The sequence below is a fragment of the Zophobas morio genome, unplaced genomic scaffold (assembly GCF_036711695.1).
Source record: "Zophobas morio isolate AGI-343-1 ecotype UQ-CSIRO unplaced genomic scaffold, CSIRO_AGI_Zmor_V1 ptg000030l, whole genome shotgun sequence".
NCBI lineage: Eukaryota > Metazoa > Arthropoda > Insecta > Coleoptera > Tenebrionidae > Zophobas > Zophobas morio.
Window position 1 is genome coordinate 17,857,097 of NW_026972135.1, and position 7,500 is coordinate 17,864,596.

The window sequence follows — 7,500 nt, forward strand, 5'->3', positions numbered from 1 at the left end:
GGGCGGTCCTCTGGGCGCACAAACAGTGCAACATCGGATAAACACTGAAGACGCGCAATCGATCCGTCAAGCACCGCGAAGACTACCTTTGGCGAAACAACAGGAAACCGAGGAACTTGTACGAAAAATGTTAGACGAAGGCGTCATAGAGGAGTCAAATAGTCCATGGTCTTCGCCCGTAGTGCTAGTCACCAAAAAAGACGGATTGACGAGATTCTGCTTAGACTACAGGAAATTAAACGATGTAACCAAGAAGGATAGTTACCCACTTCCACGAATTGATGACACGCTCACAACTCTATCAGGATCCGCCTGGTTTTCCACGTTAGACCTAAAAATCGGCTACTGGCAAGATGGTATTCATCCAGAAGATAAGGAAACGACCGCGTATCAATTTACCGTAATGCCTTTTGGACTATGTAACGCTCCGGTTACTTTTGGAAGGCTGATGGAGATGGTATTAAGAGGGTTACATGGAAAACATGTTTGGTTTATTTAGACCAGTGATTTTCAATCTGTGGGTCGCGACCCCCAGGGGGGTCGCGAAGCCTTACTTGGGGGGTCGCGGACCGAAAGGGAGATAAAGGTACAGAACAACGGTTGTAGGTTTTCCACTCCCCACTGCAATAAAATGAAAATCAAAATCAGTGAGAAGGCTATACCTGTTTATTTTTCAATATTTTTTCAAAACGTGGTTCAATGTTTGCAACGCAAACAATCAAATCGTTATCTAATTGGAGTCTATTTCTTTTCTTATTTTTAATGTTTACCATTGTAAAGAATGTTAGCTACGATGTGGCAAATGGTACTAACAATTTCAACGCTTCATTTTGTAGCTCTGGATATTCCTCTTTCTCTTAATCCAGAAGACGTCAATTGGTTCTAAATGGAATTCCATTTGCAGCATTTCGTTAGCAGCCAGGTGAATAAGATTTGCTTTTATATTTGTTTTCAGATCAGCCAATTTCACTAACATATCCAAAAAAGAATTTATTATTAATCTTTGCCCATTCAGAGGCCTCTTCTGGAGAGTAACTTAATAGTTTCTCTTCCAGATTATGCAATAATAATGATAATAAAAGATGTGGGGGGGGTCGCCACAATTGCTTTTAATCGTTAGGGGGTCGCGTGTTCAAAAAGTTTGAAAAACACTGATTTAGACGACATCATGATAATGGGAAAGACATTTGAGGAGCACTTGACCAACTTGGAAGAAGTCTTTAGCCGAATGAAGGAGGCAAAGTTGAAGTTGAACCCGAAGAAGTGCCTCCTTTTCCAAAAAGAAGTAGAATTTCTGGGCCATACTGTTTCGGCAAGCGGGATCAAGACTACGGGAACAAAGATCAATGCGATTCGCGATTGGCCAAGACCAAGAGATAAACACGAAATCCGTAGTTTCCTGGAATTGTGCACGTACTACAGAAGGTTTGTCAACGGGTTTGCTGATATTGCTGCTCCTTTGTACAGGCTGACGGATTTGAAGTCTCAGTTTAATTGGACTGCTAAATGTGAAGCAGCCTTTAAAAGACTGAAGAACGCACTATGCTCTAGTTCTATTATCCTCGATCATCGGGATTGTTCATACTGGACACGGACGCTAGCAACATCGGAATAGGTGCAGGACAAGGAAGAAAAGGTCATCGAGTACTTCAGCTGCGTACTTTCGAAACCCGAGAAGAACTACTGTGCTACGAGGAAGGAGTTGCTGGCGATTGTCCGGCCTGTTGAACACTTCCATAAGTATCTCTATGGGCACGAATTCCTGATTAGAACCGATCACGCAGCCCTCACATGGCTCCTTCAGATGAAGAATCCCGAAGGACAAGTGGCTAGATGGCTTGAACGATTCCAACAGTATCACTTCAAAATTCGACACAGGGCTGGTAAGATCCACAATAATGCGGACTCTTTGTCGAGAACACCGTGTAAGAACTGCAAACACTGCGACAAGATCGAGCAGCGTGAAAGGTCACTCAACTGTGGGAGGACAGCAGTTGCGGAGGATGAAGAATGGACTACCGGCCAGCTTAAAAAAGACCAAGAGGTGGACGTGGATATCGGGCCGTTGCTCAAATGGAAAGAAGATGGGGTAGAACGACCAGCCTGGCCGGAGATATCAGACGAGTCACCCTCTTTCAAGGCGTTATGGGCTCAGTGGGACTCCCTGCGTGTTGAGAATGGATTGCTTAAGCGAGCTTGGGAGAGTCCGGATGGGAAATATACCACCATGCAGTTGGTTGTTCCGGCCATTAGCACCAAGGAAGTACTTCGAGAAATGCACAACGGTGGTTCTGGTCCTCATTTTGGAATAAACAAGACGCTTGCTAAAGTTAGGGAGAGATTTTACTGGGTCCATTGTCGAGAAGATGTTGCGAGCTGGTGCAAGAGATGTACGACCTGTGCGGCGGTCAAGGGACCGCGGACCTGAGCGAGAGGGCCGATGCAACAATACAACGTCGGTTCTCCTTTCGAAAGAATTGCAGTGGACATAGCAGGTCCTTCCCCGGTGACCGAGGACGGGAATAAGTACATAATGGTCGTCAGTGATTACTTCAGCAAATGACCCGAAGCTTATGCCATAAGGAACCAAGAAGCCACGACGGTTGTAACAACACTGATTGACAACTGGATCAGCAGGTTTGGGGTCCCAATGGAACTCCATTCGGACCAAGGCAGAAACTTCGAGTCAAATCTATTCCACAGGATTACTGAAGTACTAGGGATACGGAAGACACGGACTACCCCGTTGCACCCGCAGTCGGATGGGTTGGTGGAACGGTTCAATCGTACCATGGAAGAGCATCTTGCGAAAGTGGTGGCAGATTATCAAAAAGATTGGGATAGACATCTTCCAATGTTCCTACTGGCTTATCGATCAGCTGTCCATGACACGACGGGTCAAACACCGGCGCGGGTAGTTTTCGGTAAAGAACTTCGTCTCCCTTGTGACATCTTGTTTGGCTCTCCGAGTGAAGAACCAAAGGAGGTCATAGACTACGTCGATGGCTTGAAGGAGAAGCTGCTGAGCGTTCATGAAACGGTGCGCCACAAGATCCGGGTGGCGAGTGACAGAATGAAAACACACTACGACCTTAAGGGTAACTCAGTAGGATTCCAGGCAGGGGATTTGGTATGGCTTTATAATCCCCGAATAAGGAAAGGTCGTTGCCCGAAATTGTCACCAGACTGGGAAGGTCCATATACTGTCGTGGCGAAATTCAATGATGTCGTTTCCAGAATTCGACGAGGGCCGAAGACGAAAATGAAGATCGTCCGTTTAGACCGCCTCATGGAGTACAACAGGGACACCGATCAGGACGATCAGAACTAAAGAGGAGGCAGTGTTACGAAATTATCCCATACGCTGCCCCGGTACGACGCCTATGCGTCTTCTGCTATATATGCGTTGCTTCTCGCATGTAGTCTGACTCATCGGTCGCGTGGATACAAGCGGATGTCGCGACGAGCCCAAAAGAAGTCTCGAAGCGGCGCTTGAAAAGCCTGGAAGCGGAAGTCGCGAATACCCAATTCGAGAAAGAGCTGGATCACCGAAATAGGGATTTAAATAGAGGCCACCGTCGGGAATGATTCATTCATTATTCAGTCAAGAGTGGAGTGCATTTAAGTTGCGAAGTTGTTTTGTGCGTAATCGCAGTTAGTCGTGTAAATACCAGTTAAAGAAATAAATTGTCGAGTTTTTATCTACGCCCGATTAATTATTCGCCCGTCAAACGTAACAGTATAAAACATGGTAGAGCTTGAAGCTTTCCTAAGTCGCGGCGCATGATTTGAGGGAACCCTGGGAAAAGAATTGGATTCCTATTGGATGGAGTTTCCTGTGTTAGGAACGTATCACGCATATCTTAAAGGTAGAGGAATGTCCGAACGCTGAATTGAGCGCGTGAATGAGGTAAAAACGTGGGCAATGTCCTAGAGGACAGACTCTCCCAGTACGGCACGTAGGACCTGAATACAACCGAAAAAGGAGACACCGATTGGGTGGTTTGTCATTCTCCTCTCGAAGCAGTCCCATATTTATATGCGGCTTTTCGACCATGTAACGACGGTGGGCTGGAGGAAGCTCTCGAAACTACATTTAACTGGCGGTGGAAGTTGGGTATCGGAATCAAACGGGGCTTTAGACGTACCAATCAAACGGCTGATTCCGTGGGACTCATCTAACTGAATAGACCTAATGCCGTTTCCTATTTATATGACTTTCGGTCCGTGAGAAAGAATTTAGAGATAAGTCCCCCATGCACTTAAATCTAGCATCCTAGATTTCAATTGTCAGTGGAGAGCTCAGTGCTACAATCGGTAGACAGTGAATTCTATCCATATTTGGCATGCAATGAGTTCGAAAAAATTCTTGGAAAACATTGGAACAAAGAAAGGGCGACTTTGCTCTCTGTAATAGGATTAATTTAAGAACGAAATTTCCGTCCTGTCACAACTTCATGACTTCCCATTCGAGATTTAAAATACTTAGTTCATTTTTATTTAAACTGATCTTAGACTGATTGATTGATTTTAGAACAAACGATTTGAAAATTGTGATCAGTTAAATTAATATTGTTGCGTTGAACGCAACTAACTGGAATTTACACGATTATGTACAAAATAATTCCGGCGCAACTTCACTGGGTTCTCTCGATACTCGTTGGACTCGACTGAATTCAGGTCTCGTTGTCTGGTGTACACTAACTCCTCCCGACGCTGGTTCCCATTTAAACAGCCCCGCGATCCTTCTCGAAGGTCTCCGTCACCGTTTTAGGCGTATTCTCGAACACCCGTCGCGACATCCACTTCCAGATTCTTCTCCGGCCGCCGTCACGGACAATGAGTCATCGTCGTCGTATATACTAGAATACTACATACAGTGGACGCCGCTTAATGTGATCACTTTGGGACTCAGACAAATTGATCACACTAACCGACTGATAACAATAAGCGAAAACCACCATCAGAGACAGGAAAACTTGAAACAAATGAAAATCATGAACAAGAGAGTGTTCATTATGCTGGTAAATGAAGGTACATAAACATTAGAATTTATTTTTAATTTTGGTTATCATTCTGAGAAAGGAACTCTTGATTTCCTTTGGTCATTTTAGAAAAAACGGGCTGAAATTTTTTTTTCTCTGATAAGCTGAGATCTCGTCGTTTTGACGTGCTCATTTTTACATAAGTACTACTCAAATTTAAAACAGGAAAAATTCGTTCATTCAAAAGACGAAAACGCGTTGGTTACTAAAGTCTGTCACTGATTGTGGCTCTATAAAGTGAGTAGTATAAGCGAATGTATCTTTTGAGAGCAATAATAGTTCATTAAAAACAATAGTACTTTCAATCGTCTCGTTTCTTCAAAAAAGCTTGTATAAGAATTGGGAGATTGATCACAATAAGCGAAATATTGATCACAATAAACGGAAAAACTGTAATGCATTGGTATTGCGTGGGCCCGTTCCAAGCCATTTTGATCACACTAAGCGGTTGATAACATTAACCGTGATCATATTAAGCGGCGTCTACTGTATTTAGTATGTTCCTGATGTGCTTATTTTATATGTACATACTTTGTTTTAAGTGTTGTGGGAATTCGGTCTGTCCACGATGTAAACTTGATGAACACAGTTTGGTTTAATTATTTGCTCGAATTAATGCATAATTTAACATTATGTATTTTTTTCTTCTTTAAAGATCTTGTTACAGTGGGACGCAAGAAGATTTTCTTGCTTTATAGTTTCAGTAATTGATTGAATCAACTTAACGCGTGCCTGGACTTCTTTTATCAACAGTCGGTAAATAAAGTTGTCCAGTTATTTTTCTAAATCCCATTCCGAATAGAGGTACCCACTTCCTCGTGGAATGAACATACCCTTCGGCTTGACGGCCTACGAAGAACGTGGAAGATGCTGTCAAGGTGTAACATCCCTTACTCAGAGAGGATGTAGTTCCTGAATTTTGTAGCAACTTAACGTCAAAAACTGAAAAGAGCTCGATCGCCTTGATCAGACATTGATCCTGCAACCGTGATCTATGATTTGAAACTCCCATGCAGTTTTTGGTTTTATTCAGTGTTATTAATGTTATTATCCATTTACTTTTTTGTAATCACTCGAAAACGAGAACATCTGTTTGTTAACGCTACAAATTTCTTCAACTCCGAAGCTATCTGTTCACACTAAACGCAGCGAAAACCACCGATAAAAATGACTAAATTAAGTAAATACTTAATACGATGTCTCCTGTGACATTAGAGTGTAATAAAAAGGTATGACATACTCGTACGATTCTGCGAGCATGCGTCTTAGACCGTAGTTCACGATTTTATAAGGTCTAATTTCGCTAAGAATAGGATTTCTTCTTGATCTTTAGGTTGACGGATTTCTGAGAATTCCGGTCATGTTAACTCGCAGTTTCGGTTTTTTTCGAGATATATGTGTCTGGGTTTCACCTGCAGCTGTTTTAGATTGTATCCGAATTCTAATGAAAATAATTAAGATTAGCGATTTTTGTGGACGTGCGGTTCTGCGCATATTGTGTGCAGCGTCTGACAAGCGCAATGATATTTGATATTTGCGAATATGCAAAATTTGTTCTTACATTTGAGGATTGATGGTCGACTGTGACTATCTGTTTGAATGGTACTATCTGTAAATTTGGGCATTACATGTTGGGTAATTAACATTTACAAATTTCCGAAAGTGGTTCTTACATTCTGGGGATTTATTTTTGATTTAAAAACAGATATTGCCGAAATAATAACCGCTAGTGACATATCACCCGTCTCCAATTAAAACTTAAACTTCAAGTGTTCACTTGCCATTAGTCAAAGAACTACATAGAAGCCTTTGAACTGACATTTCTTTAAAAATGTCATTCTACTTGCAGAACCATTTTAAGTCTAAGAATCTTCGGATAATCAACTGGCGTAAAGTGGGGAAGCACATTTAAACAGAAGGAGATTCCAATAACAAGACATCAAATGCGTAAAAACAGTAAACGGAGATCGCACAGAAGAATAACAGGTAGGTACTTTCTTGATTTTAACTCTGGTTGAAGATGGTTCTGCTGATTTGCTTTAGTTTTCGATTACACCTATGATGTTCTGACACACAATACGGCAATGGTGCGAGGCTTTTGATAACCATTGTAATTATTACCCTTTTATATTGACGTCAATTTGTAAGTTTTATTATACCTTAGATTCATATCTAGGGAAAATGGAGAGGATAATGATTTTTCTTCTTCATTTTTGTGAAGAAAATTGTTTCTTTCTGAACTTCTGAAAGCTTTTTAACTCCAATAAAAAAAAATGTGATTGAATGTTGCGTTGCAAAATTTCCTCCGCCTACATTTAAAATTTTTTGTCGTACTGCAATTAACTTTTTTCACGGTTTATTAAATTTGTTTACACGTGGGAAGAAAAACTGTTTTTTTTATTGGCTTTCATTTCTTTTTTTTTTTTCAAAGTGCTAATTCATATATCGTACTTAC